Source organism: Gossypium hirsutum, chromosome A09 (genome assembly GCF_007990345.1).
Source record: "Gossypium hirsutum isolate 1008001.06 chromosome A09, Gossypium_hirsutum_v2.1, whole genome shotgun sequence".
NCBI classification, from domain to species: Eukaryota; Viridiplantae; Streptophyta; class Magnoliopsida; order Malvales; family Malvaceae; genus Gossypium; species Gossypium hirsutum.
The window spans coordinates 11,365,847-11,373,251 of record NC_053432.1 but is presented as its reverse complement, the minus strand read 5'-3'; the positions used below and the strand labels follow the sequence as shown (position 1 = coordinate 11,373,251).

General features: G+C 26.9%; 1 long non-coding RNA gene across 1 annotated transcript; it reads left to right on the top strand.

Annotated features, from left to right (window-relative positions):
* Positions 1 to 740: 740 nt before the first annotated feature.
* On the top strand, positions 741 to 1,680 carry LOC107888719 (uncharacterized). Its single transcript, XR_001681474.2, has 2 exons — positions 741 to 1,012; positions 1,316 to 1,680. It is a non-coding gene; the product is annotated as an uncharacterized lncRNA (long non-coding RNA).
* The last annotated feature ends 5,725 nt before the right edge of the window (positions 1,681 to 7,405 follow it).

Here is a 7,405-nt window from a genome sequence, read left to right as displayed (position 1 = left end):
TAATCATTACATTAAAATAAGCTAAAATAAATAATATGTAAAAATGATTTAAAATGAATGGTAAGATAAATGAATGTATATAAAAATTTTAAGGTAAACAAATATAAAATAAATATAATAATAATAATTTAATTTTGAAAATATATGTAAAGGTATACCTAAGGGAATAAATAAATAATGAAATGGCAATGATAAGAATAATAATAGATATATATATAATAAAAACAATTTATTAGAAAAATAATAATAAGGGAATAAACGAAGAAAAAAAGATAAAAAAAATTAAGTATTAAATTAATCAATTTAATAATACAATGATATTAACACGAAAGAACTAAATTAAAATCAAAATAGAATTAAATGTATAAATTCTAAATATTAAAACCGCATAAGGATCCAAATGGAAAGCGCGCACAAAGGAAAGGGACTGATCAGGCAATAACCCCAAGCTCACAAAATGCAGCGCTTTGATGCAGATCCAAATGAACCAAGGACAAAAGACGTGGGCAAAATTAAAAAAATAAAAGAAAAGAACAGGATTAAAGTAAATAAAGGTGAAAAAGTGGAGGGACTAGGGGTGTAAATACTCCAAAAACAAAGAAAACAGGCTGATCCCTGGCCAGCGGGTCGGGTAGCATGATTTTAGCGTGAAACGACGTCATTTAAATGTTTTAAAATTTGGGCCTAAACGGTGTCGTTTGGTAATTCCTATAAAAACCAAATTTTTTTAAAAAATCTTCATTTCTGCTTTAAAAATAAAAAATAAAATAAAATAAAAAAGAGAGTACTCGTTGCTCCCTAGCCCTCTGAGCTCTGACTTCTGACCAAGCTCCGATCATCGGGCCATGGCCGTACGCTGTCGTACGTGACGTTCGAGACCCAACCAAGGGCCCTTTTCGACCTATTTCCTTCCTCCGACTCATATCTGCAATCACAACACCCAGAAATCTCACGACGGCTGAAAGGAATCGAGAAAATGATTCGGTTTCCTCTCTACCGATCGCCCAAAAAGGTAAAAGAATGGTATTTTTTCTATAACTATATATGTATGTACGCTATATTCGATGTGCGTAGGCTAAAAAACAAGGAAATATACCTTCGAATAAACTATTTTTCTTTTTGCTACTTTTTTTATCTGTATTGCGTGTATGCATAAGGTTTACACAGTGTTTTTCATTTGGCTTTTATAGCCAAATCTAATAAAATATCAAAGAAATGGAAAAAGAATCAAATCTATTTTATTTTCCTGCTATACTACTATTTGATTTTGTTATTATTGCTTCATTCCTTCTCGCTGGTTCGACTAATATGGAAGTGTACGGAGGCCGTAAGAGGGCCGTGCCTGGGGTGTACGGAGGCTGCGGCACCTAGTAACAAGGGAAACCCTAGGGTTTCTAGAAGATTCAATTTTCCCGGGCCATTTGGGCCAGTCTTGGAATTGGGTTACTGAGTCCATGATTGGACCATTGGGTCCAAGTATTTGGGTTGGGGTTATTAGGCCAGTAGGTTTTGGGTTAGGCTTATTTAATTGGGCTAGCGCAGTCTCAATTTGGGTTTGGGTTAAAATTGGGCTTAAAGAGTTTATTTAGTAATTTGGGTTATAAGTGTAAATGTGATTTGGGCTAGTATGTAAATGGACTGGACTAATTTATTTAATTTTATAATTTTTGGTTTTTTTTATATGGGCCCGGGCAAAATTTAGGCCTTACAATGATGATCTCCTTAATTAATTGTGCATAAAATTATACATCATTAATGTATCAAATATATATTTTTATAATAGTAAGTGCTTCAAATATTAACCGTTATTTATTCAGAATATGTGATTTATTCAAATATTATTGTTTATCCAATTAAAAAATTTAATTTAAAATTAAAAAGAATAATTTGATTTAAAATAAAGGTAGAAAGATTTATTTAATTGATTAAAATTCCAACTGGTGATTAGGGATGATAAAAAATCTTGAATTTGATGGGTTTCGACTTGACCCGATTTGTTATGGTCAGATTTTTTTTTAGAAAGTAGTGTTCGGGCGAGTCGAGTGGAGTGGAATTAGAAAAAAATTTATCAAATCAAATTGGGTTTGAGGTAAATTCATCTTGTCCAACCTTGTCTCAAGATATTTATAAAACAATTCCCCTAACATATATTAAATTATTGCTTTTAATAAATAACTAAAAATATTGAGTTTTGAGTCTAAAATAAAATAAAAATTATTTGCTTCAATATAAAAAAAACAATTAAAAATGTAATCTTATTTACTTCAAAACAAAATAAATAAACCAATTAAATTAAAATCAGATGGGTCAAGTCAGAGTAGGTCTCCTATTAAATTTTAAGTTTAGGTTCGGATGAATTTTTTTTTTTAAGAGTTCGAATCAAGTTAAGTCAAAATGGATTAGTCAAGTTTTGAGTCAAAAGTTCAATGTGAGCAAAAATTCACTGACCATGCCTTACTAATGATTCCCTAAAAATATACATTTTAGGATTGGGTAACCTATTTAAGTACAAAAATTTACACCAAATTTCAAATGATTTGGATAAAGTACGAGATGTAAGATATGAGCTTAAGCAAGAAGAGAAAAAAAGTCTATTTCAGAAACTACTAGTAGGGTTGTGAAATTGGTTGGGTCGGTGCAGGAAAACTGACTTAAATGACTTATCTTTTCTCTAAAAACTGAAATCAACGGAGTTGAAGGAGAAACCAGGGAAACCAATTGACTTTTTTGGTTGGATAACCAACCAAACCAATTGAACCAAACCGAAATTATAATTGTTTTGGTACATAAAACCGACTTTCAACAAGTTCTTTTTTTTACAATCTGTACCTAAAAACAAAATATTTGATATTTAGTTAATATTTTAGGAATTTAGGGATTAGTTTAATTTGATAACTTCTCGTTTTATTGTTCAATTTTTATTAAGTTTTGGTTTTAAATAAAGTTTAATTTTGGCTTGAATTTGGATTTGATTGATAATAATATGTTGGGTTTGGGTTTAAACATATTATATTTAATATGTATTTAAAATCGATTAAATCAGTTTGCAAATTCAAAACCAAAATTAAATCGTATTAACCAATTTTCAAAACCAATCTTAAATCAAAACCATTCAAATTCAGCTGAAAAAACTGAATTGATTGGATTCAGTTCAGTCGATTTGATGGAATTCCACCGATTTTTGCCCAGCCCAAACAGATAGGCCTTGGATAAACATTTCCAAGCTTGACGTAATGCGACCCATATACAAATAATTATTTAATACTTTATTTTTATATAATAATTAAAAATATTATATTATTTAATATTTATCTCAAAGTGATTAAAAACATTAAACCCCAATGTCAACCTCTAAACACAAATATTTTATACTACATATAATAATTATAAATGATAATATAAATTTTATTCCATGTATAGTAAATATTCATTTAAGCATAAATTGAAAATAGTGTTAGTTAAATTAATTGAATCTTAGTTTAGTTGATATTATTATTATTGCAATAATTAGAAAAACATTAAGCGCATTTAAGAGTGTATTATCTTATAATTTAGGTAATGTTTGAAAATTTATCTAGTAATTAGATTTGAGTGTAATTATTTGTAACTACACAAGGATGGTATGCTTGGGTAACCATTGTAATTGGTGACTCCCATCAAGTTAGGTATAATTGAAACACCCTAATCACACTTTTTAATGTGAGAATTGAAATAATTACACAAGTAATTACACTCAAATCTGATTTTTAAAAAATTATTTTTATGCAAGTAATAAAATTCTATTATTATAAGCATGAAATGTTTGAGTATTTGAAATGGTTATGACCGAAAATTTCTTATATTATAAATCTTAAAAAATATTATAAAAATAATTTATATATTTTTTAAAGTTATAACAATATATAATATTTAAATTCTAAAAAATTTCTAAAGTTTTGACCAAAAATTTTATTATAAGAAAATAATTTACATGTCATAAAAGTTATATATAAATATTTATGACAAATTATGAACATAACTTATTTATGTGTCAATGCTATATATTATAAAAGTAGTATACTTATTCGTAAAAAATATTATAGTTTTTTTTATAACTTCTTTATGTAATGGCAAAAAATTATATCATTTATAAGAAGTGTTATGAAAGTGTTGAACAATTTATAAAATTATTTTTTATAAAGGTTAAATATTATAAACATTATATTATTTTGACTTAGTTTACATATTATACAAAAGGGATATAAATTAGCGTAAGTGTCATGGGTCTAGACCTTTCGTCTTGCAATTCGTGTGGCCTTAAGCGATTTATTCGCTTGAAATGCGCCTAAGTCAACTTAACTCTTATAAAGTGAGAATTCCGCAAATTTTCTCTAAGATACTAAAAATAGAGCAGAAGCAACTTAAAAATAAAAGAAAACTCGAAACAACATAATAACTAAAAAAAAGCAAAACAAAATAAGTATTTTTACTAATATATTCTCCTTGTCTTTTTTTACTAAATAATTATTGTTAGCCCTCCTCTTTCTGTGCTTGGTCAACTTTCACTTTATTCCTCATACTTCTTAAAAAATTTCAATGTAATCCTTCTTTCAAAATTTCAAATTCACAGTTGTTCTTACTAATCTCCTTTCCCAATAAAATTATTTAGTAAACTCATTCTAATTTCTCAAAAATTCCACTATTTACATTCTCGAAACAGTACTATTTACTGTACTAAAATTATGTTGTGTTACAACGTTCCCCTCCTTAAAAAGTTTAGTCCTTAAAATTTATCTAGGATAAATGTGAATACTATTGTCCATAAGCTCTCTTAAGTTTCCAAGTTCCTTCCCAAAGTTATGGCTCCTCCAAAGATCCTTGATTAACGACCTGCTTTTGTTTCTCATTTCTTTTGTTTAACAAGCGAATGTTTTGTTCAATCTCTCCTCATATTCCAAAACGAGTTACGGATACCATAGATGAATCAAAAATATTCCTTCAAAGCATTTTTACATGGCAGACATCATGGCTTTAACTATGGTGGCAATTCTAATCAATGTATTGTAAGATTAGTAATTTAACACAATCCAATAAATAAGATTCAAGTTTCACTCAAATGCCAAAATAGAGAATCTTTTCCCCTTATGACACTTTCAATAACCTTTTAAATCACTTTTTATCTGACATCTTTTCATTTGAAACTCTATTAGGAATATTATATTTTTGGCAAGAGCAGTTCACTTTCCTTTAGCACTTTGAATTTTTTTCCTTCGATTTCTTAAATAAAGCCAAGTCTATTTAACTCTTGTAACTAAACTCATTATAATAGTGCCCTACATTTCCATCACATAACATTTCACATTGAATCATCTATAAGATAATCTTGCAGCCACAATTATGACCCAATCATTTTCATGGAAGGTTTTGCTTCCCACTTCTTTCAAATAGAATAACATCAATTTAGAGTATGTCTTGTAGAGACAATGACCATCAAGTACATTGTAGTAACGATGGCACTTTACAAGCTCATTACATTTTATCCTTTCTAGAACACAACATAAAATTCATTTTTAATCTTCTGAAAAATTTTAATACTTAATTTGTAATCATACAACATATAAAAACTGATGACAAAGATAAAGGCACTTATTAATCAACTTGAATTCTTATGACTCATTTTTATCTCAATACTTCTTTTTTTCTGTCGAACAATACTATTATTGTCTGTATTACTTATATACTATACCAAAGTTGATTTTATTTTCAATAAATAGTCAACCTACTTGTCGAAACCATTTTTTTTTAAAACGGGAGTCGCCATCAATCCTTTTTGATGAGGTGTGATCGGGTCACCTCGTAAAAGTGGTTGTTTTTAATAAATGATTTGATTTATTTAAACAATGATTTTGGTCTGCGAAACTCAGAAAAACGGGTTCGGGAGTCAGTTACGTACGAGGAAGGATTAGCACCCTCGTAACGCCCAAAAATAGGTACCTAGTTGATTAATTAGTGTCTTAGTGTCTTAGTGTCAAAAATTGAAAACTTGAAAGATTTTAAAATACGATCCTTCTTTTTTGTAAAAACATTCGGATGTTAAAGACCTTCTCGTCTCGAAGTAATAAAATGTCACATCCAGTAAGTTAGGACATGACATCTCAAACTTTTGAGAGTGAGCTTGCCTTTTATTTAAAATCCGTGTATTTTAACTTTTTAAAAGGGTATTCGATTATTTAGAGTAAACGAGAAAAATCGAAACCCAGTAAGTTAGGGCACGATCTCTAGAACTTCCAAATACTGAATTACCTTTATTTAAAAAAAATTATCTCGAGGTAACAAGATGTCATATCCAGTAAGTTAGGGCACAACACTTTGTATTTCCGAGAATAAGTATTTTATTCAAAACTCGTATTGCGATTTTAAAAGCATATTCCGCTATTTAGGTTAAATGGGAAAAATCAAAACCCAGTAAGTTAGGGCATGATTTTCTCGAATCTCGAAATATGAAATATTGCTTATTTAAAACAACATTTTAATGTATCGAGTAAAAATATGGCGTGATTTATAGTGAAATATAAAAGAAAATTATGGTACTAATACGTATAATAACATAATAATAGGTGCGACAGTGTCAATAACAATAGTATGAGCAACTATAAAAAGATGAAATAAAAGTAAGGCTAGTAATATAAAAATATAAAACAAATGCATAAGGAAAATGAAATAACCAAATACATAAAAAATATAAAACGTGACAAAATAAAAATCACAATGATAATGAGAACGATAATAATAATAATAATAATAATAATGGTAATAATAATAGTGATAATAAGAATATTAATATTAGTAATAATAATGATAATAGTAATATAAAATATAAAATAAAAATAATATAATAATAGTAAATAAAAGTAAAAGTAATAGTAATAGTAATAATAATGGTAATAATAAATAGTAATAATACAATAATACAAATAATAAATAATCTAAAGTTTGAAATTATTTACAAAGATATAAATAAAACAAATGATGAAATGATAATAATAAGAGTAATGATATATAAATGAAATAAGTGTGCTAAAAATATATATGTTAAATTAGTTGATATAAAAATAATAATGTATAAGTAAATACAAAAAAAGAAAATGTAATAATAATAATAGTAATAATACAATAGTAATAATAATAATAAAATAGTAATAATAATGTATTAAATGGTAAAAGAATAATAGTAACAATAATTTTAAAAAAATGATAATAGTCATAAATAAGATTATAATAATAATATTAATAAAAATAAACATAAAAAGGATAGTAATAATAGTAGTAATAATAATAATAATAATAATAATAGAAGTAGTAATAGTAATGGTATTAGAATAAAATAAATATAAATACAAGTATAATAATAATAGTAATAATATAA